At 41.8% G+C, this 22,870-nt stretch overlaps 2 long non-coding RNA genes across 2 annotated transcripts; one reads left to right on the plus strand and one right to left on the minus strand.

Moving 5' to 3' along the window:
- Positions 1 to 3,974: 3,974 nt before the first annotated feature.
- On the minus strand, positions 3,975 to 15,578 carry LOC117524740. The gene is made up of 3 exons (XR_004564843.1): positions 15,432 to 15,578; positions 15,009 to 15,012; positions 3,975 to 3,986 (listed from the first exon to the last, which is right to left on the minus strand). It is a non-coding gene; the product is annotated as an uncharacterized LOC117524740 (long non-coding RNA).
- LOC117524741 lies at positions 5,782 to 10,697 on the plus strand. Its single transcript, XR_004564844.1, has 3 exons — positions 5,782 to 6,003; positions 8,004 to 8,009; positions 10,686 to 10,697. It is a non-coding gene; the product is annotated as an uncharacterized LOC117524741 (long non-coding RNA).
- Positions 15,579 to 22,870: the final 7,292 nt, after the last annotated feature.

Here is a 22,870-nt window from a genome sequence, read left to right on the forward strand (position 1 = left end):
GCAGCTTTGACTTCTTTGGTCTCTGAGGCAAAACCCCCCCAGCAAAAAACAAACAAACAAATAAGCAAACGAACAAAAATCAACAAAATAAGTTGTCAATGTTCATGTATTTATAGACCTAAAGTCCTCTAACTCTTCCTGGGGGATCCCAGGGTGTTCCCAGCCCATCTGGGAAACATAATCCCCCAGTGTGTCCTCCCTAGGGTCTTCTCCCAGTTGAATGTACCTGGAAGACCTCCCTAGGGAGATGACCAGGGGGCATCCTCCATTAAAATGATAAAGTAATAATATTAATAACTTTGTTATCATAAGGGATGTATTTGTTTTAGAATATATTGCTTTATATCAGCTCTGTACCAGCGTTTGAAGTTACCCTATAACTCCATCGGGTTTGTTGGTGGCTTCCCTCATTCTCCATCTTGCAACTGCATGCTCCAGACAAATTTATCATACAGTACCATATCATTGTACTTCTTTATGACTGATGGAAATAAAGTCAAAGATATTTTCAGTGACTTGGAAATATTCTCATATCCATCCACTGATTGGTGTAAAGAAAACTAAAACTAAAAATGAATATTAACAATAATCATTACATTTAGTTTGTCCAATTACTTATGGCCTCTGAAAATGGAGGGGCCGTGTATAAAAATGGCTGTAATTACTTGATGGAATACACAAACACATTTTATTTGATTTCAACTCCACTGTTGAAATTATAGAGGCAGAACTAAAAAACAAATGAACAAACAAACATCCATCCCATCCATCCATCTTCTACCGCTTAGTCCAATTAAGGGTCGCGGGGGGCTGGAGCCTATCCCAGCAGTCATAGAGCGTGAGGCGGGGTACACCCAGGACAGGACGCTAGTCTGTCACAGGGCCACAAATAGACAAACAAACACAGACACAACCACACACACACCTACGGACAATTTTAAAGATTCCAATCCACCTAACCCGCATGTCTTTGGATGTGGGAGGAAACCGGAGCACCCGGAGGAAACCCACGCAAACACGGGGAGAACATGCAAACTCCACACAGAAAGGCCACGGGAATCGAACCCACAACCTTCTCGCTGTGAGGCAACAGTGCTAACCACTAAGCCACCGTGCTGCCCAACAAACAAACAAACAAACAAATAATAATAATATTGTCACTGGCCAAATGTTCATGGACCTTGATGTGTGCATTGAGATGGAGACGACTGTGAGAAATTTGACCGCAAAGTGAAAATGTGCAGAACTGAATCCTGTAATTAGTTTTTTTTTTTTCAAACAAAGCCACGCCCACATGTTGACGATCCTGTTTTTGACAGAAAATACCGCAAACATATTAAATTGGGGTGGGGGGGTGCAGTATGTGTAGAGGGATGTCCTTCTTGGTGTGAATTCTGGAGCAAGAAGTCTCATTTATCAGTGGTACAGCTTGAAGTGTTGTTGATGTCTGTGTGTAAATTCCCCTCATAAGGCATTTTTTGGTCAAGAAATGAGATATGATGTCATAATTTCTCCTGGTAATCCACTGCATAATGTCCTCATTTGTATCTGATTAAACGCAGTCAGGCATTATCATGGTCGTTGTGACTGCTGCCGTGGAGAACATTTCACACATGCTGCACGTGATGTCAGGTTACCTCCAGTGCATGGGCACATGTTCTGCAGCCGCTCGTGCGTGTTGTTATTAAGGCTCTTCGCTGCAGCCTTCACGGCTGCTGAGGTTAGCACAAGTTTCAGCTCATACAATAAAGTCAAACTGCAGACTTTCAAGAGATGGCACAAGGGTTGGACCGCAACAATAAACAACAGTGTCATCAGCATAAAAATGAAAGCATGTATTTGAAACATTTTGACCACACTTGTAAAGAGTAAATAAAACTGGTCCCCCAGATGTAACCCTGAGGGACCCCTGATGTAACATGCAGTTCATGAGAGGAAAGTGTACTGCCAAGTCTAACGTGTTGAGTTCCCTCAGAGAGGATGTTTTCAGAACAGCCAATAGCTTACTTGAACAACTCAACATCAGCCAACTGTTGCTTCAAAATGTGGCGGTCAACAGCGACAAAGGCTTTGGAAAGATCAATTCATGGCACAGGTGTTTTTTGTTGTCCAAACTCTCAATTATATCACTGACAACCTTTAAGGATGCAGTTATAGTGCTATGATGTTTCCTGAAGCCAGACTGTTCCTCAGCCACCATATAATCTAATGTCATTTTGTCACACACTGGGCAAATTTTATACTTTTGCAGGATGAAATTAAAGAGAAAAGAACAGTTTTGTTGAAGGCCGGACATCAGTGTCAGTGGCTGATCTCAGGGGGAGGAGCCTCAACCCCCATACCCCTGAGCCACTGATCAGAGTTAAAATATGGGAAAGGTCTTGCATAAGTATAAACAAAGGCTGCTGGATGCAGAATTAGAAGATTTACAGTGTTTAAAATAAAAATTGTATATTTAAAAAGATTGATTGAATCAATTTAGCTTCCCAGATTAGAGTGCAGGAAAAAGGCTATAGAGGTTTTAAAAATTTCAGAAGATAGCATGCCTCTGGATCCCATAAATCCATCATTGGTGTGTTTCTTGAAATATATTATTTACTTCTTTGCAAATAAATAATATTTCAAAGATGATCACCATTTGCTGTCTAAAATCGTATGGCTCCAATTTTTACTTCTGCTTGTTTACCAAAGGCTTTTGTGGGAAACATGCTATTTATGATACTGTAAGAAATTGTTCATTTGCTCCAGTCTTTTTGGACTAATAGACTTGGACACGCTATTACATCTTCCTAAACAACTCCGGCTGTATAAGAGTGGGACTGTCAGCATTCCAACTGTCAACGCACACACAAAACTGTGGGTCTGCCACGATGAAGCTTGCTGTAATTTCACTTTTTCTATCCATGCCACTGAAGTGCTTCTTCATGACTCTTTCTCCTGAGTGACCACAGCATCTGCACCTTTGTGCGTACGGCAGCAGGTTTGTTATTTGTGAAGCAGCAGGACCTTTGTGGCCGGGACGACGTTGGGGATCGAACCCACGCAGCTCGCACAAAAGACTGTTCCTCTACCAGGTCAGCCAAAGGGGAACTCCCCGTTAGCCAAGGTAGCGGGAACGTCTTTTCAATTGAGACCCGGGACTTTCATCCCGCTACACATCTCCCCACCATTTTATTAGCATACTCTGTGATCCACATCCTGTTCGTGACGCCAGATTGAAGCAGCAGGACCTTCGTGGCCGGGACGACGTTGGGGATCGAACCCACGCGGCTCGCACAAAAGACTGTTCCTCTACCAGGTCAGCCAAAGGGGAACTCCCCGTTAGCCAAGCTAGCGGGAACGTCTTTTCAATTGAGACCCGGGACTTTCATCCCGCTACACATCTCCCCACCATTTTATTAGCATACTCTGTGATCCACATCCTGTTCGTGACGCCAGATTGAAGCAGCAGGACCTTCGTGGCCGGGACGACGTTGGGGATCGAACCCACGTGGCTCGCACAAAAGACTGTTCCTCTACCAGGTCAGCCAAAGGGGAACTCCCCGTTAGCCAAGGTAGCGGGAACGTCTTTTCAATTGAGACCCGGGACTTTCATCCCGCTACACATCTCCCCACCATTTTATTAGCATACTCTGTGATCCACATCCTGTTCGTGACGCCAGATTGAAGCAGCAGGACCTTCGTGGCCGGGACGACGTTGGGGATCGAACCCACGCGGCTCGCACAAAAGACTGTTCCTCTACCAGGTCAGCCAAAGGGGAACTCCCCGTTAGCCAAGGTAGCGGGAACGTCTTTTCAATTGAGACCCGGGACTTTCATCCCGCTAAACATCTCCCCACCATTTTATTAGCATACTCTGTGATCCACATCCTGTTCGTGACGCCAGATTGAAGCAGCAGGACCTTCGTGGCCGGGACGACGTTGGGGATCGAACCCACGCGGCTCGCACAAAAGACTGTTCCTCTACCAGGTCAGCCAAAGGGGAACTCCCCGTTAGCCAAGGTAGCGGGAACGTCTTTTCAATTGAGACCCGGGACTTTCATCCCGCTACACATCTCCCCACCATTTTATTAGCATACTCTGTGATCCACATCCTGTTCGTGACGCCAGACTGAAGCAGCAGGACCTTCGTGGCCGGGACGACGTTGGGGATCGAACCCACGCGGCTCGCACAAAAGACTGAGGTCCTGATAACCTCAGCAACACAGCCACTCAGTCCCAAATGCAAGCCACCTGGAAGGAAAAACAAAAGACAGAAACAAAAAGGCAGCCAGGCCCCCCAGGCATACAACAGTTGGGGTTAGGTAAAGGATTGGTCAAAGTCATGATTAGATTGTTATGGCTAGATTACAGATTATGCATCAAGATTAGGTTAAAATTACATCTAGCAATTAGATTATTGTTCTTTTAAAATTAAGAGTAGATTAATGTTTGAAGTTATGTCAAGGTTATTTAAAGGTCAGGGCTGCATTAATGCTGGGGCTAGATTCATGATGGGGTTAGATGGAGGTTAGGGTGGGATTAAAATTCAGAGATGGGGGTTAGGTTAAATCTAATGTTAGTTTAATTATACAGTTATATTATTTTAAAGGTTAGGAGTTAGGTTAGTGTCAAGGTTAGGCTAGGGTTCATATTTGGTTTATGTTAGAGTTACTTAAGGGTGGGGTTAGGGTTAGATGAACATTAAGGTTTAGATTAAGTCTGTTGGTTTGGGTTTGGTTAAAATCAAGATTAGATTCTTAGGGCTAGATTAAGGACAGAGATTAGGTTAACGTTAAGGCTAGGTGTTAGGTTATTGTCTGGTTGAAGTCACAATTATATTAATACTAGAAGTGAAGGATGGAATTAATGTTAGGATTAGTTAGGGTTTACGTTAAAATCATGTTAAAGTTAAATTAAGGTTAAGTTTAGATTATAATTGGTTAAAGTTAAGTATAGGGCTAGCCCCAAAACGGGTGTTTAGGGGTTATTTAAAATTACGGTTAGTTTAAGGTAAGGGGTAAGTACCATTGGTAAAGTGAACGTTAGGAATTAGATTAAGGTTAAGTCTTACATTAAAGTCATGCTAAAGGATAGGTTAAGGTTATGTTAGAATTACTGTTTATGTTTAGATTGGGATTGGTTAATGATAGGTCTCTGTCGAAGTTAGGGGTTAGGGGTTATGTTAAGGTAAAGGTTTGGGTAAGATTAGGTGTTAGGTTAATGTTGTGGTTAGTGATTACAGTATGTTAGAGTTGGGTTAAGGTTAGTTGTTATGCTCAGAGTTTTGTTAAGTGAGTCTGCTGATGATTTAGCAGACCAATAACAACAACTAACTCTTGTCAAGTTTACTTGATCAGAACCAGTTTGAGTCCAACAGCACAAACCCCACGTGTAATTTAAAAAAAGGAACTTGCTTGATTTTTTTTCATTGTTGTTGGGTTTACTGGCTGATAGACCTATGTCGTGGTGCAGCATCCGTCATCGTCATCCGTTTATTGCGATATCTCAAAAACTGTCTGATAATATTTTTTTCTAAATTGGCAAGGGTGTAATATGGGTGAATGACATTGTTCCCATATTAAAAATCATATTCGTTCATTTGGAAATAGCGACCATTTTTATGACAAAACAGCCAATTTGGGTATTTGGACCCAATTTTCTCAAAAACTGTCCGATAAGTTTTCTTTTAATTTAACAAGAGCACAATATTGGTCATTGACATTGTTCCTGTCTAAAAATCATATTTGTAGATTCATTCATTTGGAAATAGCGGCCATTTTTTTTGTTGTTGATGAAAACAGCCAATTTGGGTATTTGGATCCAATTTTCTCAAAAACTGTCCGATAACTTTTCTTTTAATTTAACAAGGGCATGAGATTGGTCATTGACATTATTCCCATCCCAGAATTATTAGTGTAGATTCATTTGTTTGGAAATGGCAGCCATTTTTATGCCGAAAATGGCCATTTTGCCTTGGCTTTAATTGAGCCGGTAACCTACAGGGCCCTTGGCACTCTAGTTGTCTTGAAGACACCGTACTTCATTGCTCTGTCTTCACATTCTGTCTCATCTCTGCTTTGTGTGGCAAAGAACCTCCCCTCTTCTTTTCTCCATCTTTCCATCTCTGTCATCCTGACAGTATTATACCAGCACACGCTGCACTAACAAGCTCAGCTACTGCACCAACCGTCTGCTGTTTGACAAGAACAAAAATAGACAAAAGCCCACACAGGCACCTGTTGGGAGTTACACACATCTCTAGCAAAGTGGAACAAAGACCGCTGTGTATCGCTGTTCACGGTCTGTCAGGCAGCCAGCGCCGCTCTGCATTAGAAGGCTTTTTTTCAACACCTCGGCCCAGATGCTTTGACGGAGAGGCTGGACATCAGTTAGCGTCACTCTAAGGTGTTTCTCCAAACCAGTTACTGTAAACTCTCCTGTGTTTGGCACGTGCACGTTTGTGTGGAGAGATTGTTTTGCTCTCACCCTGAACTAAATGTATGTGTTCAAATCCCGTCTTCCTCCAGTCTGTCTTCCAGAAACCCATCTTAATTTTGATCCTGTGGTTTGTCTTAATCACCTGCTGGAACAAAGACTGACTGGAAACCTCAGAAGTTTTAATATGCTTCATATCATCGAGCCAATGGAAATAAACTCTCTTCAATCAAACTACTTTTTTTCTCTCTCGGTTGCCGTCTTTCACAGTCACTCCATCATTTTCTCAAAGTATGTTTTTTTTTTTCTGCTGTTGGGGGTCGAGCATTTCAAGATGGTTCTGAATAAGATGAGTTGGTGATTGTATAGCAGGGTGTTGAGTGGTCAAAGGAGTGGGGTAACCAATATGTAGATGTGGGTTTGATTCCTGGGCACACTTCCTGTCTGTGTCCTTGGACAAGACACTTCAACTGCATCATCCCAGGTTGGGGAAGTAACTTGGGGAAGTCATAGACTTCATGCTATGGAATCATCAGCACTGACGGGCCTTATAGCTACACTGGGAGCTACTTTTTAAACTAGACTGGTGTGGTACTTTGCATGCTTGTAAAAAGACTGTTAGAGTATTGGACCATTGGATACTGCCAAAGATGCTCCATAAGGGTTGTAAAAACACTGTTGGATCATCTTTGACTTTGGCAGTACCCAAGATTTTGGAAGGTCCTTGAGTACCGCCAAAGTCAAAGATGCTTCAACAGTATTCTCACATTCCTCTGGTTCCCTGGGTCATGCCAAAGGCAAAGATGTTCCAACAATCTAATAAAAAGACTGTTGAAGCATCTTTGGTTTTGACAGTACCCAAGGATCTCCCAGAACCTTGGGTAATGTTTGGGTATTGACAGTACCCAACAATCTCCTGAAAACGACGCCTTAGGTACTACTAAGCCAAAGATGCTCTAACAGTCTTTTTACATGACTGTTAGAGCATCTTTGGCTTTGACAACACCCAAGGTTCTGGAGACACAAAGTTGTTCCAGCAGTACCCAAAGTTCTGGAGGATCCTTGGGTACTGCTGGAACAACTTTGTGTTATTTAGGGAGACTAAGATGATGAGTAGCACTGGCATGGTGTCTTTTGAGAGGTGGGGATGCGCTGCTCATCTGCCTGGGTGGTTGCCATCCAGGACCCACGGTGGTGGATATGACCATGCTTGGCACCAGTGTATGCTCCCAATGAAGTGGCCACTGAGTGTATGTAATGGGTTATGGTTAACCAGTCAACCATAAATCATATTTGATTAAATGACTCAATGTTTGCCCAAGTGCAAGAAACTTCACTTTGATAAAAACAATACAAATATGTGTTTTTTATGATAATATTTGTGGTAAATCTTAGATACTGTACCTGCAGAGTGGGTAAACTCATGCACCACAAACTGAACCATCTTGTTTCACTATGAATTGAAATTTAAATATATTCTGACATCACAAAGCCAGGATGTCCTTTGATCATCAAACTGTGTTACGGTTGCCAGATGATCATCACTTTGCAGTGTTTATTTTTTGCTAACTATTTATTCACAGCAGTTAAATGTTAACAACTTGCAGAGTAGTATGAAGAGCGAGCTGGGATGAGGAAGTCACAAACGTACTATATCTGCAAGACTTGCAGGTTTTACTGTGTCCATGTGCACGAGTCCCGTACAGTACAGTACTGCCAACGTTCCACCATAAAATAATATTACTCCAGAAATGTGTCTCAACCTTTAAAAAACAAATTATAATGCTGGATTTTTTAATGTTTTTTATTCCAGAAGAGGCAAAGCGATTTTCAATGTGACTTCAGAATAATATCATCTGTTGTAATAATTGTACTCATAAATTCCATAAAGTTTTGATGTTTAACGATTATAGATTGCAGCCGTTTCTCGACTTGCTCTGCAAGTTGTATTTGGATGATATTTTGGACTCTTGGAAACTTAGTGGTACATCTATATTGCAAACATACAGGATAATGATTGAACAGTCAATAATAACTTTTATTATTGCTGGAGTTATGTGTGAGTTTTCCTTTACACTTTAAAAAACAGTGAAAATTTTAATGTTTTTATATGAGCATCTACAATTATTTTATTTATTTTTTAATATTCTCTTATTCAGATTTTTTTCCCCCTTACAGAAACATGCAAGTATGAAAATGTGATCGTTTAGAACTCTATTTTATACTTTATCTCCTGCAACAGAACAGAGGCTGTGACAACCCAGAAACAGTCTATGAGTAGTCTCCCTGAAACGGACATGTTGAAATAATTTGATTTTAAAAAGTGAGTTACACAGATGAATATGGTAGGGGTGGGGTCTGAACCGGAAACCATCCACAGTGAAATCAATCGCACTAACCACTTGGCCATCACTACCCCTGCACCTATTTTAGAAAAGAAAATTGGGCATAAAGTGTATCTGAGAAAGAATGATTCTAAGCCAGAATGCCCTTATGGAAGAGCTACTCACTGGCCACTTTATTAGGTACCATGTTGGACCCCCTTTTGCCTTCAAAACTGCCTTAATTCTTCATGGCACGGATTCAACAAGGTGTTGACAAGATTCCTCAGAGATGCTGATGCCATCACACAGTCACCCATTCAAGCATTTTTGTCCACACAATTGCCGCTCACTGGATATCTTCTCTTTTTCAAACCATTCTCTGTAAACCCTAGAGATGGTTGTGCATGAAAATCACAGTAGATCAGCAGTTTCTGAAATACTTAGACCTGCCCGTCTGACACCAACAACCATGACACGTTCAAAGTCATTTAAATCCCCTTTCCTCACCATTCTGATGCTCAATTTGAACTTCAGTAAGTCACCTTCACCACGTCTAGATGCTTAAATGCAGTGAGTTGCTGCCATGTGATTGGCTGTTTAGCTATTTGTGTTAAATAATTGAACAGGTGTATCTAATAAAGTGGCCGGTACAGAGGCAGCGAATCGCTATTTTTAGTGAACGGTGTTACATCAACAGGTCATACTGAAGAACCTGCTGTCCACATTATTTCAACCACAGTAAGCATGACTGCATATGCTAATGTATTGTAATGCTAACAGTTAACATCAACTACAGTTAGACTACTAATGCTCACTAACTGTAATTCACATTTTCTTTATAAGGTGTGTCAAACAGTGAAACACCCCACATCTGGAAATCTGGTATTCATTCATTCATTTTCCGGGTTCGGGTTGTCAGAGTGTTCCATGATGCATATTACAAAATGGCCGACGCACATCTAAAATGTCCTTGTAACTATCTGATCTTAACCTAACTGCTTTTCAAAATGGCTGACATACAAAATGTCCTTGTATTTGGCCCGACTGTCTGATCCTTTTATAGCTGTCTGATTGATAAAATCATCAGATATTTTTATAGCTGTCTAATTGATAAAACCAAAGTATTCGCATTTATTTGGACAGCATTATGGAACACTGATTTATTGTTTGGCATCGACATACACAAACACGATAACATATTTACATAACAACCTTGAACGCAACGTGAGCAGACACCCTCTTATAACCGCCTACTTCACTTTGCAACCAATTACATAACCGCTGATTCACAACTGTCTAAGGACCGCCCACATCGGGCCGGCTGGAAGAACAAAAGTTAGCGTAGGAAGGAAATCTGGGCTGTTTGTCACAAATGTAGCATGTGATCTGGTTCAGAGACCCCAGAGCTGCAGATGACTCTGTATCAGTGTTTGAACTTTTTCAGTACATCTAAACTTTGAAGTCTGTTTCCTGTCCAATTCTTTTTGAGATCACTCACCACAATAAAATAACCTAACAGGGTCATGGTGGCAGCCAACTAAGCACTTCAGTGCACACTTCCCTATCCTCTGCCAAGTCCTCTACTTTTTTCTGGGGGATTCCAAGGTTGTCCCAAGCCAGCTGGAAGATGTAACCCCTCCATCATGACCTGAGTGTTCCACAGGGTCTCCTCTTAAATGGATGTGCCTGGAAGACCTCTCTAGGTAGACGACCAGTGGCCATTCTACCAGTTGTACAAGGTCACAGTCTGATGAAACCAGTAGAGTCACATCATCTGCAAATAGCAGAGATGCAATTCTGAGGTCACCAAACTGGACGTGTCCCAGTCCCTGACTTTGCCTTAAAATCACAAACACGGTGGTTGAACCCATTAACTGATGGACAGTTTTCATCCCTGGTGAAGACCTCACCTTTAAAGGCCGTTAATTTTCCTGAAGGTGACAGGTCAAACTTTGTTGTGCCACAAAAATAACTCTTCTCCTGTGATTCTTGTCTTGGGCCACACGAACAGTTACTTTTTTTTGCATCCCCTTTGGCTCACTTGGCTGTTATTGTACTGACATCTAACGTGAACTCAGTAACTCCAGACTTGACCAGAATATGAATGAAGTTTGGACCCAACCTGACTCAGATCCCGGGTCTTGGTTCTGTCTTGGATGTGAGATATTTTCTTACAGACTTCTTTTGACCATTTGTGCCACTAATTGACATCACAGAGGGCAAACTAACATAGTCGTGGAGTTGAAAGTGTATTAAACGTGGGACTTTTACGACGGGTGACAGCTGTGCTTCTGATTTGCTGAATCTATCCCTGATTTGTAGTTTACGGCCTGGGGATTTGTCATGCATCCTATCCGCTGTCAGCCCTAAGCTCTGGATCTGAACCTCCCACTAATGTGGTTGTTTATCACTAAGATTCAGGATCCATCCCGACAGGCACAATCACAAGTACACACACACACACATGCATGCACACACACACACATATGCATGTACAAGCCAACAAAGAGACAAAATGAGGAACACATTGAGTTTTTGATGCTCTCTGAAACAAATTTAGATTGGAGGAATTATATTTATCTTCTCTTTTTTCTGCCCTCAAGTCTCCTTAAATCCTGTTTCTTCATTATGAACAACACTGTTCCCCCCCCCCATCGGCTTTTCCAGTAAAGATTTGTTGATGGTCTCCTGGGACTTGGCAATAACATCGGCCTCTTTATTAAAATTGTTTGCAGACACTAACGATAATATTGTCGGGGCCACGTATGGTTTTTGCAGCCGTCACGACGCCGTGCTCTCGGCCCTGGAATCGTTGTAGCAGACCTTGTGGTGTCATATGTGGAACACAGCGATCAAACATTGCCACACTTTGTATGTTTTGGTCTAATTTTAAATTTGAAAAATGGCTCAGTGTGTGGGTAGATGCACATGTGGTCATCACCTGTTTTGGCAGGATTGAGCGGGAGAGCAGGAAGTTCAATAGTTAAGGTGCTCTGGAGCGACTGCATCAGCTGTTACAGCAATTAGCCAAGTTCAGTCAAGCAGTTTTAATGCTGCAATCAACTCAGAGCAAAAAATACCGGACTCAATGAAGAGTCAACACAATTTGACACCAAGCAGGAAGGACTGCGTGGTTCCTGTACCAGGTTCCTGTGTGGATTTTTGTGGTGCTTTCAGATTCCAATGTTGACTGAAAATAATGTTAATTAGAATGACATCTCTATTGTTTGTCTACTGGAGCAACTTTGATGATTGAGATCTCAAAGTTTTGCATGATTTTGATTTTCATTCAGCACTTCTTCATGTCGATTCTGGTGTGGAAGGACTTTGAAGAGGTTCAGCTTCTAAGCGGTTCTGGAAAACTGAGCCGAGTCAGGAAAGGGAGGCCGTTGTTTCACCACCAGTGGAGAACAGTAGAAACACTTTCAGGGTCTCCTCACCTCCACTGACATGTCCTCCTCAGAAGAGGCAGGGATGGAAGTCTCAGGCGGAAATTACTAAGGTAGTCAAAGAACTCACAATAAGAAAGTCCACTGTTTAAAGCCATGGGGGTTTGGGTGGGGGGTTAGGGGTTTGGATTAAAAACACCTTGTGAGACTGATACAAAATGACCTGATTTACTTTTCATGCCATGGGCTACATTTTTTGTTTTATTCTGAAGTACATGTTGCTCGGCACACATCCATAGATCCACCGTTTATGACGAACCCGCTATCCACATTATCTTCAAGCAACAGGGGCAAAGAGATGACTTGCCATTCATTTTCAACCATTGTGGATGTTTTGTAGCGACATGAGATGACTGTTGCTATGCCGCCAGCTAGGCGGGGCCAAAATAGACAAGAAGTTTATTTTGGGCAAAAGCTGAATGATGCGATGCAGCAACTGCCAAACCAAGTAAAAAAGGCAGTAAAACGCAGCATGACATCAACTGGCTACTTCCTCAAAAAAAAAAAAAAACAAAAACAAGATGGTGGAGTACACTCCTAAAAAGCTGTATTTCTGTATAAACTAATACATTTGGCATTTTGTCAAAATTAGGAAGAAATAACACTTCTAAATCTAAAAATTAAATTTTTTGTAAGCAAGTAACACCTCTGAAGTGACGTAAAAAGCAATCTTACGGTGATGTTAGCATGCTAACTGGCGATACAGGAATGTCATTTTGAAAGATGTTAGACTGAAACAAATCAAGTGAACTTTGGTTCCACTAAGTAGTCAAGCATGAAGTAAAAACTCATTGTGATGGTGTTGCATTGCTATCTATCTATCTATCTATCTATCTATCTATCTATCTATCTATCTATCTATCTATCTATCTATCTATCTATCTATCTATCTATCTATCTATCTATCTATCTATCTATCTATCTATCTATCTATCTATCTATCTATCTATCTATCTATCTATCTATCTATCTATCTATCTATCTATCTATCTATCTATCTATCTATCTATCTATCTATCTATCTATCTATCTATCTATCTATCTATCTATCTATCTATCTATCTACTCATCACTCACTCATATTCAACCACTTATTCAAGATTAGGTTGCGGGGGCAACAGCTCTAGACCCCAGGCTTCCCTCTCTCGTGCCACATTGACACATTGACCACCTCTGACTGGGGGATCCCAAGGCGTTCCCAGGCCAGTGTGGAGATACAATCTCTCCACCTAGTCCTGGGTCTTCCCTGGGGTCTCCTCCCAGGTGGATGTGCCTGGAACACCTCCCTAAGAAGGCACCCAGGAGGCATCCTTACCAGATGCCCGAACCACCTCAGCTGGCTCCTCTCAATGCGAAGGAGCAGTGGCTGTACTCCGAGCTCCTCACAGATGACCAAACTTCTCTAAGGGAGACACCAGCCACCCTCCTAAGGAAGCCCATTTCTGCCGCTTGTACCCACAATCTAGTTCTTCCGGTCATGACCCAACCCTCATGACCATAGGTGAGAGTAGGAATGAAGATTGACCAGTAGATCGAGAGCTTTGCCTTTTGGCTCAGCTCCCTTTTTGTCACAGCAGTATGGTAGAGCAAATGCAACACCGCCCCTGCTGCGCTGATTCTCCGGCCAGTCTCACACTCCAATGTCCCGTCATTTGTGAACAAGACCCCGAGGTACTTGAACGCCTTCATTTTGGGCAAGGCTGTATTCCCTACCCGGAGTAGGCAATCCATCGGTTTCCTGCTGAGAACCATGGCCTCAGATTTAGAGGATTTAGAGCCGCTTTACACTCGGCTGCGAACCGATCCAGTGATTGTTGGAGGTCACCGGCCGATGAAGCCAACAGGACCACATCATCTGCAAAAAGCAGTGATGGGACCCTGAGCCCACCAAACTGGAAGCCCTCCTCCCCCCAACTACACCTCGATATCCTGTCCATGAATATCACAAACAGGATTGGTGACAAGGCGCAGCCCTGGCGGAGGCCAACCCCCACCGGAAACGAGTCCAACTTACTACTGAGCACCTGAATACAGCTCTCGTTTTATGAGTACAGAGAGTGGATGGCCCTGAGAAGGGACCCCCTCACTCCATACTCCCGCAGCATCTCCCACAGTATCTCCGAGGGTACCCGATCATACGCCTTTTCCAAGTCCACAAAACACATGTAGACTGGATGGGCATACTCCCAGGCACCCTCCAGGACCCTTGTGAGAGTGAAGAGCTGGTCTGTTAGTCCACGACCAGCATGGAACCCACATTGTTCCTCTTCAATCAGAGGTTCGACTATTGGCTGAACCCTCCTTTGCAGCACCCTGGAGTAGACTTTACCAGGGAGGCTGAGTAGTGTGATGCCCCTGTAGTTGGCACACACTCTCTGGTCCCCCTTTTTAAATATGGGGACCACCACCCCAGTTTGCCTGTTCTTAAGCACTGTTCCAGACCTCAACGCACTGTTGAAGAGATGTCTCATCCAAGACAATCCCTCCACACCCAGAGCCTTCAGTATTTCTGGACAAATTTCATCATCCTCCGGGGCCTTGCCACTGCGGAGTTGTTTAACTACCTCAGTGACTTCCACCAGCAAAATTGATGAAAATTCATGAAAATTAGCCCCTGCTGCCCGGGTTTGGTCCACCGAGGCCCTCGACTTTCATTGCCATCCATGGGACAGCGCACCCGACACCAGTGGTTCCCCCTGTGGGTGGTGAGCCCACAGGGTGGAGATGAAAGGTCCATGTTGCCTTTTTGGGCTGTGCCCGGCTGGGCTCCATGGCAAGCCCAGCCACCAAGCACTCGCTGACGGCCCTACATCCAGACCTGGCTCCAGATGGGGGACCCGGGCTTCCTCCAGGCCGGGTCACATTTCCTCTGCTTCGTATTGTCATGGTGTCTTATGAACCATTCTTAGTCTGGCCTCTAACCTGAGACCAATTTGCCATGGGAAACTCTACCAGGAGCACAAAGGGTCCAGACAACACAGCTCTCAGGTTCATAGCGGCACACAAACCTCTCCACCACGATAAGGCGATTGTTCCCAGACAGGAACATCACCTTATCATTCATCACCATCACCATCAACCAACCATCACCATGTGTGTGTGTGTGTGTGTGTGTGTGTGTGTGTGTGTGTGTATATATATATATATATATATATCATTCTCTGAATTCTATCACAAATAAAGGTCATTATATTGTCATCTAAAATAATCAAATAATAAATTTAGCCCATTGTTCAGTGACATCATCCTATATATGCTATCACTTTTAAATTGCAATTATTACAACTTTAAAATTGCAAAGCAATGATTATAATAACAATTTAAGTATTCATACTGTGCAAAAGTCTCAAAAACTTTCCCAGAGCATTATACAAAAATAAAGTCCCTAGCACGGTCTCAGAACCCAAAATTAATGTTCATATTTTTCATTCAAACAGGCATATTGAATTGGTTCAATTGATCAACTATCCAAGGATTAGAATCGATGCATGATATATAAAACACTCCCATGCAGCAAATGAACTGCACACGGATTCTTCTCCACAAAGAGTTCTTCAATTCAGACTTGTTCCTGCTGTAAATGTTAATTAACCTCCATGAAGGTAAAAAAAGAAAGATATATAAAATGTTCCTAGAAAGTTCCAGAAACATTATGCCAAAATATATTTCCCCCAAATTATATTCATGAACTTCAGCAGAATGCATTTTTGCCAAACACACTGTCTTAACCCCATTTGAAAATATACTGTTTTTGACTGTATGTTCCATTTCAAACTGGCCTTCCCACAGTTTCTTATGCAAGTGTTCCCAGAACATTCCAGTGGCAATAAAAAATTGAGTAACGTCTTCTTTCATCCAAGTGTTTGATTCCAAGACAAGTTGCTGACAGGTACTGATCAAAAATTTTGAACTAGGAAAAGAAGTGAGATTAGGCGTAATATCCTTGTTAAATGTTCTGTCAAATTTCCCTCGACAATAGACCTATTAAAGTGTTTCATGTTTCATCACATAGAGGAATCAAGCTCATTCATTCATTAATGAAAGAGGTCTTCCAAGCAGTGTTTCATTCATGCGTTCCCAGAACATTCTGGTAACGTTTACCTGTATTCACTGAATAAATCTGGATAAATAAAGAAGGTGAAATTAGAAGTGATACCTTTTTAAAATGTATTGTAATTTTTTCCTCAACTATAACCTTTTTTAAGTATTTCATCTTTCATTATACATGAAACAGACATTGGCCTTCCCAACAGGGTTTCTCTGAAACGTTCACAGAACATTCTGGTAGTGTTACCTGAAGTCATAGTCTAGTCACTGAAAGAAATGTGGAGTAAGAAAGACGACGAGACTAGAATTAATGTATTTGTCAAATTTAGCTCAACTATGACTTGTCAATATACTGTATAAAAGGAAGTACTAACATCAGGAAAATGTTCTAGAAATATTTCCAATAACCATAACCAATATATAACATTAACAAAATGTTATGTGTTGGTTGGGACCGTATGGTTGTGAGACTTTGATGCTAACCAGTGACTGGAAGTCTTTGGTTCCGGCTGTCTTTGCAGAATGTTGCAGTACAACTCAAATGACTTTGTATCAAACAACAGAATGTCAGTTCTGAAAAAAAAAAAAAAAAAAAACTTGCTCAGTGAACATAATAAAATTACATAAGGTATTTCCACCCAAGTAAAATGCGTTAACATAGCCAGAAACAATTTTGTTGAGTGACCTAAGTGTAAATTTGTTGGGCCAACATGGTAAATTTGCATTACTGTTACCTAATTACCATAGTTCAGGCCATCTAGATTTGTAATAAGATTTGTAAAGGTAAATGTAACAGAAATAAAAAGTAAATCCCTTCGGCTGCTCCCTTGTTTGCACTCGGAGTCACCACAGCAAATCTGAGGTGGACATGCATGTTGAATTGGCACAGGTTTTACACCAGATGCTCTTCCTGACAAAACTCCACACTACTGGAGAATTGTGGCAGGGGTGGGGTTTGAACTGGAAACCTTCCACACTGAAACCAAGTGCACTAACCACTTGGCCACCCCCCTCCCCCCTGCCCTGTAAGGCTAAATGTAACACACTGATGTAATGTCCTTGGGCCATTCAAACTTGTTTGATATGATTATGAGTTACTTAATTTATTAGGGTAGTTAGTTACAACTGCTTTTAAAATAGTACAGTTACATGTCAACTTAACTTTGCTTTGTAGGATCAGCACAATTTATGCAGATCCACCTTGGATTTCCTGTGGTGACCCCAAGCGTAAACAAGCGAGCAGCCAATGGGACTTACTGGGTTTTTTTTTTTTTTACATTTACCCTTACAAATCTAGTTGGCCTGAAACATGGTAATTAAGTAATAGTAACACAAATTCATCATGTTGACCCAACAAATTTATATTTAGGTCACTCAGCAAAATTGTTTCTGGCTACAGTAAGACATTTTACTTGGGTGGAAATACTTTCCATAATTTTATTATGTTCACTAAGCAAGTTAGATTTGAAGTTGTTGCATGTTATATTTAAACTACATGATTTGAATGTGTTCACTCATGAAACCTGATTTTATATAGTAGAAGCTACATGTTAGACTAAGGTTCATGTAAAAAAAACGACAACAGCCATGTTGTTTTTTTGAAGTGCAGTCTGCGGCGGCATTCAAGGGCACAATTTAGAACTAGAAATTGGGGGGACAAAGTGCGAGGCCCGCAGGGCTGAAGCCCATAGGCCGGGGGTCTGGGGTCTGCTTTAGGCCCCCAGAAGCCAACGGTTTCTCGATAAGCTCAGATGCATTCTGAGCATCCAGAACAGTAATTTTAATGTTTTGAGAAGACCATAAAGTGGACACCATTTGACTTATGCAATTTGAAACTGTGCATATAAGTACTTTATTCTGAGAATAGCCAGCATTGATTTTATTAACATCCTGGTGTAAATAAGGTATCACCACATGTGTAGAACTCAAAAAGAATGATAGGTTGAGTTTTCATTAAAAAACAACTGCAATGTGGTAAAATGTATTCATAAACACACTCAACAAAAAATATAAACGCAACACTTTTGGTTTTGCTCCCATTTTGTATGAGATGAACTCAAAGATCTAAAACTTTTTCCACATACACAATATCACCATTTCCCTCTAATATTGTTCACAAACCAGTCTAAATCTGTGATAGTGAGCACTTCTCCTTTGCTGAGATAATCCATCCCACCTCACAGGTGTGCCATATCAAGATGCTGATTAGACACGATGATTAGTGCACAGGTGTGCCTTAGACTGCCCACAATAAAAGGCCACTCTGAAAGGTGCAGTTTTGTTTTATTGGGGGGATACCAGTCAGTATCTGGTGTGACCACCATTTGCCTCATGCAGTGCAACACATCTCCTTCGCATAGAGTTGATCAGGTTGTCAATTGTGGCCTGTGGAATGTTGGTCCACTCCTCTTCAATGGCTGTGTGAAGTTGCTGGATATTGGCAGGAACTGGTACACGCTGTCGTATACGCCGGTCCAGAGCATCCCAAACATGCTCAATGGGTGACATGTCTGGTGAGTATGCCGGCTATGCAAGAACTGGGACATTTTCAGCTTCCAAGAATTGTGTACAGATCCTTGCAACATGGGGCCATGCATTATCCTGCTGCAACATCAATCAATCAATCAATTTTATTTATATAGCACCAAATCACAACAAACAGTTGCCCCAAGGCGCTTTATATTGTAAGGCAAGGCCATACAATAATTACGTAAAAACCCCAACAGTCAAAACGACCCCCTGTGAGCAAGCACTTGGCGACAGTAGGAAGGAAAAACTCCCTTTTAACAGGAAGAAACCTCCAGCAGAACCAGGCTCAGGGAGGGGCAGTCTTCTGCTGGGACTGGTTGGGGCTGAGGGAGAGAACCAGGAAAAAGACATGCTGTGGAGGGGAGCAGAGATCGATCACTAATGATTAAATGCAGAGTGGTGCATACAGAGCAAAAAGAGAAAGAAACACTCAGTGCATCATGGGAACCCCCCAGCAGTCTAAGTCTATAGCAGCATAACTAAGGGATGGTTCAGGGTCACCTGATCCAGCCCTAACTATAAGCTTTAGCAAAAAGGAAAGTTTTAAGCCTAATCTTAAAAGTAGAGAGGGTGTCTGTCTCCCTGATCCGAATTGGGAGCTGGTTCCACAGGAGAGGAGCCTGAAAGCTGAAGGCTCTGCCTCCCATTCTACTCTTACAAACCCTAGGAACTACAAGTAAGCCTGCAGTCTGAGAGCGAAGCGCTCTATTGGGGTGATATGGTACTATGAGGTCCCTAAGATAAGATGGGACCTGATTATTCAAAACCTTATAAGTAAGAAGAAGAATTTTAAATTCTATTCTAGAATTAACAGGAAGCCAATGAAGAGAGGCCAATATGGGTGAAATATGCTCTCTCCTTCTAGTCCCCGTTAGTACTCTAGCTGCAGCATTTTGAATTAACTGAAGGCTTTTCAGGGAACTTTTAGGACAACCTGATAATAATGAATTACAATAGTCCAGCCTAGAGGAAATAAATGCATGAATTAGTTTTTCAGCATCACTCTGAGACAAGACCTTTCTAATTTTAGAGATATTGCGTAAATGCAAAAAAGCAGTCCTACATATTTGTTTAATATGCGCTTTGAATGACATATCCTGATCAAAAATGACTCCAAGATTTCTCACAGTATTACTAGAGGTCAGGGTAATGCCATCCAGAGTAAGGATCTGGTTAGACACCATGTTTCTAAGATTTGTGGGGCCAAGTACAATAACTTCAGTTTTATCTGAGTTTAAAAGCAGGAAATTAGAGGTCATCCATATCTTTATGTCTGTAAGACAATCCTGCAGTTTAGCTAATTGGTGTGTGTCCTCTGGCTTCATGGATAGATAAAGCTGGGTATCATCTGCGTAACAATGAAAATTTAAGCAATGCCGTCTAATAATACTGCCTAAGGGAAGCATGTATAAAGTGAATAAAATTGGTCCTAGCACAGAACCTTGTGGAACTCCATAATTAACCTTAGTCTGTGAAGAAGATTCCCCATTTACATGAACAAATTGTAATCTATTAGATAAATATGATTCAAACCACCGCAGCGCAGTGCCTTTAATACCTATGGCATGCTCTAATCTCTGTAATAAAATTTTATGGTCAACAGTATCAAAAGCAGCACTGAGGTCTAACAGAACAAGCACAGAGATGAGTCCACTGTCTGAGGCCATAAGAAGATCATTTGTAACCTTCACTAATGCTGTTTCTGTACTATGATGAATTCTAAAACCTGACTGAAACTCTTCAAATAGACCATTCCTCTGCAGATGATCAGTTAGCTGTTTTACAACTACCCTTTCAAGAATTTTTGAGAGAAAAGGAAGGTTGCAGATTGGCCTATAATTAGCTAAGATAGCTGGGTCAAGTGATGGCTTTTTAAGTAATGGTTTAATTACTGCCACATTAAAAGCCTGTGGTACATAGCCAACTAATACAGATAGATTGATCATATTTAAGATCGAAGCATTAAATAATGGTAGGGCTTCCTTGAGCAGCCTGGTAGGAATGGGGTCTAATAGACATGTTGATGGTTTGGATGAAGTAACTAATGAAAATAACTCAGAGAGAACAATCGGAGAGAAAGAGTCTAACCAAATACCGGCATCACTGAAAGCAGCCAAAGAGAACGATATGTCTTTGGGATGGTTATGAGTAATTTTTTCTCTAATAGTTAAAATTTTATTAGCAAAGAAAGTCATGAAGTCATTACTAGTTAAAGTTAAAGGAATACTCGGCTCAATAGAGCTCTGACTCTTTGTCAGCCTGCCTACAGTGCTGAAAAGAAACCTGGGGTTGTTCTTATTTTCTTCAATTAGTGATGAGTAGTAAGATGTCCTAGCTTTACGGAGGGCTTTTTTTTATAGAGCAACAGACTCTTTTTCCAGGCTAAGTGAAGATCTTCTAAATTAGTGAGACGCCATTTCCTCTCCAACTTACGGGTTATCTGCTTTAAGCTGCGAGTTTGTGAGTTATACCACGGAGTCAGGCACTTCTGATTTAAAGCTCTCTTTTTCAGAGGAGCTACAGCATCCAAAGTTGTCTTCAATGAGGATGTAAAAGTATTGACGAGATACTCTATCTCACTTAAAGAGTTTAGGTAGCTACTCTGCACTGTGTTGGTATATGGCATTAGAGAACATAAAGAAGGAATCATATCCTTAAACCTAGTTAGAGCGTTTTCTGAAAGACTTCTAGTGTAATGAAACGTATTCCCAACTGCTGGGTAGTCCATCAGAGTAAATGTAAATGTTATTAAGAAATGATCAGACAGAAGGGAGTTTTCAGGGAATACTGTTAAGTCTTCAATTTCCATACCATAAGTCAGAACAAGATCTAAGATATGATTAAAGTGGTGGGTGGACTCATTTACATTTTGAGCAAAGCCAATTGAGTCTAATAATAGATTAAATGCAGTGTTGAGGCTGTCATTCTCAGCATCTGTGTGGATGTTAAAATCGCCCACTATAATTATCTTATATGAGCTAAGCACTAAGTCAGACAAAAGGTCTGAAAATTCACAGAGAAACTCACAGTAATGACCAGGTGGACGATAGATAATAACAAATAAAACTGGTTTTTGGGACTTCCAATTTGGATGGACAAGACTAAGAGTCAAGCTTTCAAATGAATTAAAGCTCTGTCTGGGTTTTTGATTAATTAATAAGCTGGAATGGAAGATTGCTGCTAATCCTCCGCCTCGGCCCGTGCCACGAGCATTCTGGCAGTTAGTGTGACTCGGGGGTGTTGACTCATTTAAACTAACATATTCATCCTGCTGTAACCAGGTTTCTGTAAGGCAGAATAAATCAATATGTTGATCAATTATTATATCATTTACTAACAGGGACTTAGAAGAGAGAGACCTAATGTTTAATAGACCACATTTAACTGTTTTAGTCTGTGGTGCAGTTGAAGGTGCTATATTATTTTTTCTTTTTGAATTTTTATGCTTAAATAGATTTTTGCTGGTTATTGGTGGTCTGGGAGCAGGCACCGTCTCTACGGGGATGGGGTAATGAGGGGATGTTCTTGAATTGGCACAACAATGGGCCTCAGGATCTCGTCACGGTATCTCTGTGCATTCAAAATGCCATCAATAAAATGCACCTGTGTTCTTCATCCATAACAGACGCCTGCCCATACCATAACCCCACCGCCACCATGGGCCACTCGATCCACAACATTGACATCAGAAAACCGCTCACCCACACGACGCCACACACGCTGTCTGCCATCTGCCCTGAACAGTGTGAAAAGGGATTCATCCGTGAAGAGAACACCTCTCCAACGTGCCAAACGCCAGCGAATGTGAGCATTTGCCCGCTCAAGTCGGTTACGACGACGAACTGGAGTCAGGTCGAGACCCCGATGAGGACGACGAGCATACAGATGAGCTTCCCTGAGATGGTTTCTGACAGTTTGTGCAGAAATTCTTTGGTTATGCAAAACGATTGTTTCAGCAGCTGTCCGAGTGGCTGGTCTCAGACGATCTTGGAGGTGAACATGCTGGATGTGGAGGTCCTGGGCTGGTGTGGTTACACGTGGTCTGCAGTTGTGAGGCTGGTTGGATGTACTGCCAAATTCTCTGAAACGCCTTTGGAGACGGCT

This window comes from Thalassophryne amazonica, chromosome 14, assembly GCF_902500255.1.
Source record: "Thalassophryne amazonica chromosome 14, fThaAma1.1, whole genome shotgun sequence".
Lineage (NCBI taxonomy): Eukaryota > Metazoa > Chordata > Actinopteri > Batrachoidiformes > Batrachoididae > Thalassophryne > Thalassophryne amazonica.